This window comes from Benincasa hispida, chromosome 10 (assembly GCF_009727055.1).
Source record: "Benincasa hispida cultivar B227 chromosome 10, ASM972705v1, whole genome shotgun sequence".
Taxonomy (NCBI): Eukaryota; Viridiplantae; Streptophyta; class Magnoliopsida; order Cucurbitales; family Cucurbitaceae; genus Benincasa; species Benincasa hispida.
In genome coordinates, this window is record NC_052358.1 from 53,537,504 (window position 1) to 53,547,999 (window position 10,496).

Here is a 10,496-nt window from a genome sequence, read left to right on the forward strand (position 1 = left end):
GATGGACGCATAATATATCTGTGGTAAGGAGAGTTTAGCTGTTGGTCTTTAGTAGAGTACCTAGTAGTTAACGGATGGTGGATCCAGTGACTAAAGAGTTTAATCAGTTATTCACGTACCATTGGATCTTCGAGCTACAGGTCCATAAGGTTCCCTTGGTAGCTCAATGGATTCAAGTTGAGGACCAGTTTTTGGTGTTGATTTGAAATGTTCAAATTGACAAGAGGTAATTCCATTATATATGATATGATCGGTATGGTGTATGAGATACATCAAGTGGAGGATTAATGTAAATGAGATTTACATTAAGTGCCATGGAATAGAAAAAGACCTATGGTTTATATGTTTCATGAGATGAAATATTAAAACTATAGGTTATAAATATATTATGACAAGTTAGTTATCATTTATATTTATAATATTATTAATTATTGGATATTTATCTCTTTTTCTCTAATAACCAATTGAGTGAGAGGTTATTGGTGGTTTCATGGTAACTGTGAGATAAAAGAAAAAATGTTTTCCTAATTTTAGTAAAAAAAAAGGAAAAGAAATAAGATTTGCAAAATTGTGTTTTTTGAGATTTCCAATCTCGGAAATTTCTCACCAAGAAGGTGTCAAGTAAATCGGATTTATTAAGCGACAGCTTGGAGTTAGCTAAACAATCGTGGAGTGTTCTTACACGCTAGACACTCAGTTAGACGATGAGCTAAACGATCACATAGATTTTGTTAGACGATCGCATAACTTTTCCTGAACGACTGGGCATCGACCTATACGATAGGTCGTTCCATCTCCTACTTGCTCAACGCAAATTCTGTAAGTGTAAATGATCTATAGTACATGAATAAGGTTGGGTACCTTATTCTGGTAACACTATTGGATACGGCCTACTCTGTAGTTGTTACAAAGAGTTGTAAAGTGCTACATATGATGTGATCCTAATTCGTACATGTTATGATATGAGGAGTGGGGACGTCCTATGCAATGAGTTTGCATAAGATCAGACCAAGAAATAAGTCACTTTTACTTTATAACGTTGTTTACTGTATAAGACTGACTATTTCAATTAGATGACCTAGGTAATTCGATCTTAATCCTGAGCTAACTATGAACTCCTGTTTATTCGGAATTATCCTTAGATTTGCATAGGTGAGGGTTGGCTCAACAATGCTGGCTCAATAAGCCTCCCATTTCAGGGGTAAGACCTAATAGATAGTTGAGGACATAGGGTGTAAGACGGAGTTCACGCCTACTTGATTTAGGGATAGGAGAAATGTTATTCTCACACGTACTAACTCCAAGTCTTGAACAAAGAGCCCCACCCTCTCACTGGGCTGAGAGAGTTTAGTTTAGTGATTGGATCACAAACCAGTTGTTCATTAGAGGATCAGTATGAACTTGAGGAATAAGACGTAATTTCGGTGGTAAAACAGATATTTGACCCAGCTATTATTACGAATAACTTGAGAAGGGTCGATTTGCTGATTATGGTTAAATCATGTGGACATAATATATCTACAGTGAGGGGAGGGCAACTGTGGGCTTTAGTGGAGTAACCCATTAGTTAACGAATGAAGGGTTAATTTGGTCTAATGAGTTTAGCCAATTAATCTCGAATCGTTGGAGCCCATGATTTGTAGGTCCACGAGGTCCCCCTACTAGCTCGTAATTGGATTAGCTCTAGAGTAGCGTGATAAGTTAATTTGAAACATTCAAATTAGAATTAAGGGAATTAGTAATTATATGAGATACAATTACTTGTTTAATTTGAGAATTAAACAGAATAGGAGAATTTATATTTAAATATGATTTAAATATATAAAGATGGATATGTGTAAAAATTAATTAAATATTTTATATTAAATTAATTAAATTTTATTTAAAAAATTAATTTTATAAAATTAAAATTTTCAGTTTTAAAATCAAAATGGATTTTAAATATCAAGTTTTGATTTTGAGATAAATTGAAAAATTGGAGAAAACCATGCACAAATGGAATATTGAGATATTCCATTATCCATCTTCTTTATGCTCACACAATACCCATTTCCTCTTATTCATTAACTCCAAGCATGAGCTGCAATTCATGTAGCTCTCTTCCTTGCATGATGATCTGCAATATGTTGAAGAGGTTGGAGTGAATTTGGGGACGCAACAAAGAAAATTTTAGCTGAAAATTCGTGGTGAAGAAAGTGTTCTTCAACAAGATTGTTGTTGTGAGCAATTCTTTATAATCCCTTGATTCAAGCTTGTTTTGAGTCCCACAACTCAATCTAAAGCCCTAAGAGAATAGTGGGGAAGATTTTGAGGTGGCCTGCAACAAGATTCGGAGAAGATTGCAGTTAGAGATCAAGCTTTGAAGAAGTTCTACAAAGATATGTCATGAAACTCACTTGTTTTTGCAAAATCATGCTTTATATTTTGCTAAAATTAATAAATTAGAGTGCTTAATGACCCTTGTTGCTTCCACTATTGTTGATACATTCCTACAATTGGTATCGGAGCATCATATAAGCATTTAATTCAATTTAATTTTGGTGTGGTGGGTGTTTTATATGAGTTATATGAAACTGATGCACTGATATGATTTTCTGAGTTTTGGCATTTAATTTCTCTTTGATTTCTCATTTAAATTTGCAATTGGCTCTTGCTTGATGAACTTATGTGTTCTTAAGAGTCTGTAATTTATTTGGAGTCATTAGAGTTGAAATTAAGTTGTAATTGAAGAAACAAGTGAAGATGGTCGAGCTGTTGTACCAGTTTTTTAGCTTCTGCTCAAAATCGTTGTTGAGGTTTAGTTGCTAAACGATCATCTAGTTCCAAGTGTTACATGATGTGAATAAAAGCTAGACGATCGTATAGCAATGGGCGCTGATCATTGTGATGTTGAACACTAAGCGATCGTGTACCTACAGGAGCTAGACAATGCTTTGATATGCTATACGATAGCACTACGCGATCGTTTAGTTTTGCGTGTGAACTAAACGATGCATTGGAGGTGCTATACGATAGCACTACACGATCGTGTAGCTGCGACGCGTGCTAACCGATGCGATGAAGTGCTAAGCGATAGCGCTAAACGATCATTTAGCTGCGGCTCTAAGTGATGCGTTCAAGTTCTATGTGATATAACTAAACGATCATGTAGCTACAGCACTGAACGACGTGATGATGTTCTATGCGATGGAACTAAGCGATCATTTAGTTGCGGCAGACACTAGACGATGACATGAAGTGCTAAGTGATGGTGTTAAGCGATCGTGTAGTTCTATCCGAGAGCTAAACGATTGCTCAATGCGATAGACAAAAGACACTAAGCAATTGTGTACCTCTGCCCAACACAAGGCGATGGTACTAGACGATAGCCTTCAACATTACATGATCGGCCTTAGCGAGATTTTGAGTTTGGATCGAGAGCAGCTGGTTCGACCGGTTTTCTCGAGGTCCAATCTAGTTCAACCTTAAAGGGTTTTTGGCTGGTCCGGTTCAGACTTATCCAGTTCGGTTCAAGATGCTTGGGTTCGGTTTGGAGTGGTTTAAGTGGTTCAAAGACGATTTTGAAGCTGTTTGTAATAGTTAGGCTTCTGGTTGTTTGTTTATACCAAAACTAAAACCATATCAGTCTGTGTTTAATTATTTATGCATTTGATGTATGTTATAATTAAATAAATCTTGTATGTGCATACAGTATGTCATTTAGATTTAAAATCCCACCATAGGAAGCATGTTACATGCATTGAAAGTATGATATATAGTATGCATGTTAAGGTTTCTTGTATTTAATATAAGTCATATTAAATATTGAATGCCTTTATGTATATTATGAATGTTTAGTATGTCTAAAGTTTTATAAGTTGTTATAAAATTGGGTTAGACGTTTAAAATCCATAAAGAACAATTGCATGCTCACGTAGGTTGACCACCTATTTTAAATAGCTAAAACTTATAAAACTCAGGTTACAAACTCAACCGGTATATAATCCTGTCTAAGGCTGGGGGTACTTAAGTTGACAGTTTATGGAACACTTCCTACCTGGGGATTATGGCCGAATTATTGAGCATTGGTAACCGGTTTTATGAGCATACGTGAGCGATGTGAGGTAATAAAAGGGTGTATCACCTAGACATCGTAGGTTAAAAATCCAATTATAAGCATTATACTTGGATAAACCACATAGACTTAGGGTTTTTTTATTAGCCGAAAACAACTTAAGTATAAATCTACCCAATAGAACACTTCAGTGGCAGATAATAACTTCTATATGATAAAGTTATTAGAACACTTTAGTGGGAGATTAATAACATATACGATACGTTATTTTTAGCTCTCACATCTCTAAGAGTTCACAATCGAGATTTAAGCGGTACTTCGTGTCACCTTGGGAGTGACCTCCATACGGAAAGTATTTTTTTAGCTTAAATCAAAGTTGTAGTGAATAAGAGGAAGTCGTTCAGACATAAATCAATTTATTCGATATATAGATTTCAACTGTCACGTCTCCACATTGTTTACACCGTGAGATTCATATGACCCTTCGTGTCACCCTGGGAGTGACCTCCATACAGAAAGTGTTTGTATGAGTCAATAACAAGGTAAATGGAGGAAGTTGTTTACAGTAAGTGGGTGAAGGATATATGTCAATATATCCTATGGTCTCTTCTGTTAGTTTGCATGGTGAGATTCCTATATAGCGCCTGCTGTTTTTCTTTAGGCGACTCTTGCTAGTCGTTTAACGACGGTTATCCCCTCGGAGGGTTGTAACATAGGATTTGGAATAACCCAGGCTTCAGTAAAATGAATAGGGTTTTATAGTTCTGTCTTGGATATTGTCTTTGAAGGAACTCTTATTCAAGAGTACCTACAAGCGGAAGTGGATCTTTGCAATTCATTGTGACAGAATTACTACATATACATTCAAAACATACTAATATGCATTCATAATGCTAAAGAGATCAAGAGATCATACCAGATGAAGATTTTTTCTTCACAGTGAGTCGAAAACCCAACTATCTACCTCGAACAATCACCACTCAGACAGAAGGAAACGAAGATGACACCACCACTCAGAGCCCTCAGTATTCTTGGAGTGAGAATCCAAAGTATGTGCTTTGTTCGGATTTGGTAGAGGGAAGGAGGAAGAGAGACCGTACACAACGATCAAGCAAGTGGGAGATGAGGTCGTCTATCGCATAGACAAGTTGCTTGATCGTTTAGGTGAAGTATACGATTATGTAGGAAAAAGTAAGTGATCGTCTAAACAATCGTGTAGGAAAGGGTAAGCGATCATATAAAAAATCGTGTAGGAAAAAGGTGAGCGATCGTCTAATGATCGCGTAGGAAAAACTAAGCGATTTTCTATACGATCATTTAGTAAATATCGGGAGCTAAACGATCACTTAGGAAAAGGTAAACGATCGTTTAGTTAATAGCGTGCGAAGGTGTAATTGGTAAGCGATCGCTTAGCAATATCGTATATGTAAGCAATTGTGCAGGCACTATCGTATAGGCACTGATTTTCTAAACGATGACACACTTTTTAACATAATGTCCGTGCCTTTATGCTCAACACACCGTCAACTATTTATGCATCTCAAAGTGATCTTTCAATACACTCATCCATTATTTAGAACAAAAGAGACGTCATCCCATTTCCTTTATAACCGTCCAATGAATGTGATCTCATCATATTCATAACATATAAGTTAATATCATATATTAATTATAATATTTTCCTCTACTAGATATAAATCATATTTATATCCAATTTCCCCCAAATTAATGTACCTCATACATAAAGTTAATTATATCATATTTAATTAACTCGTTCAATTATATCATATATAATTAAACTCTATCTTGTCAATTTGAACATTTCAAACTAACCTAAAAACTGACTCTCAATTTGTATCCAAGCTACCAAGGGGACCTTATGGACCTATGGCTCGAAGCTCCAACAGTACATGAATAGCTGACTAAACTCTTTAGTCATGATATCCACCATTCGTTAACTGCCAGACATTCCACTAAAGACCGATAGTTGAACTCTTCTTGCCATAGATATATTTCTATATCCATTGGATATAACCAATCATCAGTACGATGATCTTTCACAGATGCTCATAATTACAGTAGGCCAATTTACCATTTTGCCCCTGTAATTACATCTTCCTCCTTAAGTACCACTAATCCCTCTAATAAACAATATAACATAGTCCTACTATGTATGAACACCTCTCGGGCCATGAGAAGGTGCGTGGCGCCACATCGTTCAAGCCTTTAAGGGAGCAATCTATCTACTTACCCCTACTTTGAAGAAGGAGTGAACTTCATCTTGTGAAGCTGAGTTCCCAGCTTCTAAATCAGACGAATCCAAAAATGGTAGGTTTGAGTCGGCGCTCTGGCCACTCGCACCCATGCAAATCAAAGGACTGCCTTCAATGGCAGGAGTTCCCAACTCACTCAGAATTGAGGTCATGTTACCCATGGTCATCCTAGTGAAGTGAAGTCTCAGTCATGAACGAAGTTATATGACAAGACATTAACACTTCGAGGTCAAGTCTTATACAAACTCTTTGTATAGGATGCCGCCGTTCGCATGTCCACTACACGAATGATCAGGATCAAACCATCTGTGACAAGTTACAACATTTGTAACAATTCCACAAAGCCGACCGCGTCCGTAGTGTTACCAGGATAAGGTTTCCCTCCTATATCCATATAGTACAGACTATTTTTATTGTCACTTAAGACATGATCCACTTGTATGTCACTACATACATGCTTAAGTTGCATAAAGACAACCAGGGATATTAAGTTTATTGGTTTGTGGTAAAATAAAAAACATCTAAATGTACAAAGTCAAGTAGTGAAGTAAATATCATTTATATTATACATTAGCAGAGTTCGTACAAAGTTGTTTACAAATGATAACGGGCAGAAATGCACGTTATTACAGTACTAAGTTATTAAAAAATGCAGGTTTGCGTTGATAAAAGATATAAGATTGCGTCCAAAAGGCATTAAGTTCATGACATTGTAGTCGTAAGCGTTCATCGTATGAAAACAGTTAACTTTTGTATTTTTATGCAGAATATGCGTTGACGCAAGGCGGAAAATGCGATCACAAGAAATCAACGGTCGAGCATAGTGTTACTACAAGGCTTTGCGGTGATTTGTGCTCGCAAACATCTGCTCAAGGAGGATTGCCGCATAGAGTCACCGTAACTTGGTGGGCGCATCTGGGTGAAAAGCATAATAAATCACGATGGGACAGAAAGCTGATGACGGTCGAGTTCGAATTAAGTTGACAAGCCGTTAACGAATTACTGTAGCAAATACACTCAACTTTTCGGTGCCAAATATTCTGCACATCAGACAGAGAATTAATGCCATCCCATTAGTGCAATCATAAGAGAGAAGCAGCCTTTCACCCCGAAGCTCTTTAAATACCGAAGGCAACCTTCAGTGAAGGAATTTGAAGAGTTAGAGAATTTTCCTTTAGACAGAATAGCCTTGTTCATAGTTTTCCTTTTTATTTAGAAGGCAGAGCGAGAGAAGAGAAGTGACGTCGGAAGATCGCTCTAGTCAGCTTGAGAGAGAACCCTGAGGCATGAAAAGCAGAGAGAGGGCCGACTCTCGCGAGAGCGAGACTATCTTTTGAGCAAAGTAGAAAAGACAGTGTAAAACCCTTGGGAAGCAAGAGATTGCTATCAGGCTCTTTATTCTCATCTTGCATTGTTATTTTGTATTTCAACTCTTTATCTATAAAATGGAACTTGCCATTCTACATCTGTTCACTCTCTTAAAAGCACACATGAGTAGCTAACTTTATCGAATGGGTTGAGAAGAACTAAGCTAACATGACCTAGGATCTTCATTGCATGCGATTATCTTGTTTGAGAGAGAGTCTAAAGAAAGAACCTAAGACTTGAGAGAGCTAGGTTAGAATCTAGACTCGAGAGAGCAAGATTAGATCTGCATAAGTAGGAGATAGGGACTTAGAGATAATCTATGTTTGCCAATATGCATCGCATGCACCCTAGAGATAGGTTATGATATTATGTAGTCACCTTATTTGTGTGTGTGTCATTTGTCATCGCATAAATAAGAATAGAGGCTTATGTGTAGGTCCTACAGACTCATCGCATATATCACATGTGTTCTAGTACTAGAAGCCGTAGCATCTGCATTGAGAGATGATTTGCTATTGTATGTGTGTTGCATGATTGCATAACATGAACGCATCCTAGGAAGTGTTAGCTGAACCCCTTCTCAACCCATTCCCCGCATATTCATCGCATCTTCTGTATTATCAACTCTTTTCGTAACTCCGCCACATACATTTATTTTATACTGCAAACAACAACCTAAAACAACTATTTGATTTATTGGTTACCGCAAAGTCTTCTTGACAATTATCACTGTATATCGTTTTCCTTAGTCCCTGAGTTCGACCCTGGACTTGCCTGGAAACTCAGTAGGGTTTACACTTGGATTCTGCTGAGAAAACTTGTTACTCAATGCATTTCCATCACTACATTCCATTTCATAATTTCATCTCATAAAATAACGCATCAACAAACTACAGGACATGAGACTTTAGGACAAAAACCCCAACAATCTCCCACATGTCTTAAAGTGAAGTGGGGAGTACAAGGAAAAAGGTACAAAACAATAAACTAGGGCATAAAAATCCAGTGCAACAAAATCTCCCACTTGCCCTAGTCCAGCCGCGGGCGGTCCCGTAGACCCATGCTCTGAAGGTGACCCTCAAACACTGTAGCCGTGAGAGCCTTCATAAACGGATCAACAATGTTTTGCTCTGAGGCGATCTTTGTGACGATCACATCTCCTCGATACACTATCTCGCGGATCAGATAATACTTTCGCTCTATGTGTTTGCCGCATCTATGATTCCTGGGCTCCTTGGAGTTCACCATAGCACCACCATTGTCACAATAGAGGGTGATGGGCTTAGACATATCTGGAACAACTTCTAGATCTATCAAGAACTTTCTAAGCCAAACGACCTCTTTAGCAGCTTCACAAGCCGCTACGTACTCGGTGATGCACCCCTGCTTAGTGCTCCGTCACACTATAGCTCCTCCATTAAGAGTAAATACTGACCCTGAATTGGACTTTCGAGAGTCCTTATCAGTCTGAAAGTCAGAATTCGTGTATCCAGTAAGGACCAAATCCCGAGACCCATACACAAGCATGTAGTCCCTCGTTCTCCGAAGATACTTGAGGATGTTCTTAACTTCGGTCTAGTGATCTTGGCCTGTTAGATTGATATCTACTGACTATTCCCACAACATAGCAGATGTTTGGCCTAGTGTAGAGCATCGCATACATTAAACTACCAACGATAGATGCATATGGGACTCGTCTCATGTCCTTAACCTCTTGAGGCGTCTTAGGACATATGTTCTTAGACAAAGTGACTCCATGCCTGAATGGTAGTAGGCCCTTTTTGGAGTTCTGCATCGAGTATTTGAGCAAGATTTTGTCAATATATAATGCTTGAGATAGCGCTAGCACCTTGTTTTTACGATCTCGAAAGATCTGTATACCCAGAACAAACTGAGCCTCTTCTAAATCTTTCATTTGGAATTGGGCTGCTAGCCAGTTCTTAACTGCAGTCAGTAGACCTACATCATTCCCAATGAGTAGTATATCGTCTACATACAATACTAAGAAAGCTACTGAAATGTTGACTATTTTTTTTGTAAACACAAGGTTCATCAACATTTTGGTTGAAGCCATACAATTTGATCACAACATCAAACTGAATATTCCAAGATTGAGACGCCTGTTTCAGCCCATAAATGGACCGATTCAATTTGCGAACTTTTTGCTCTTAACCTTGGGCAATGAATCCTTCGGGTTGTACCATGTAAATGGTCTCCTCAAGTTGCCATTTAGAAAAGCTGTTTTGACGTCCATTTGCCAAATCTCATAATTATAATAAGCTGCATTGGACAGGAGGATACGAATCGACTTTAACATGGCAATAGGTGAGAAAGTCTCCTCATAGTTGACTCCCTCCACCTGGGTATAACCCTTTGCCACAAGTCGAGCCTTGAAGGTTTGCACCTTCCCATCAGCCCCCCGTTTGCGCTTGTAGATCTATTTACAACCTATAGGTCTTACTCCATCAGACTGATCTACAAGATCCCATACCGAATCGAAGTACATCGACTCCATCTCGAGATTCATGGCTTTGACCCATTCATCCCGGTCAACATCCTCCATTGCCTTTTTATAGGACAATGGATCCTCAACGTTGCCACCTGTCACCATAGCTAGGATTTTCGTGAAACCCAGATAGCGATCAGGCGGGTTCGTAACCCTCCCACTGTGCTGAGGTTCTCTCAACTCTTGAGGTGGAACCGACCTACCAGATGAACTATCGTCAATAATTCTGGTTGATGAAGTAGGTCCTTCAACAACTCTTGTTGAAGTTTCAGTAGTTTCTTTGAGCTCACTTAAC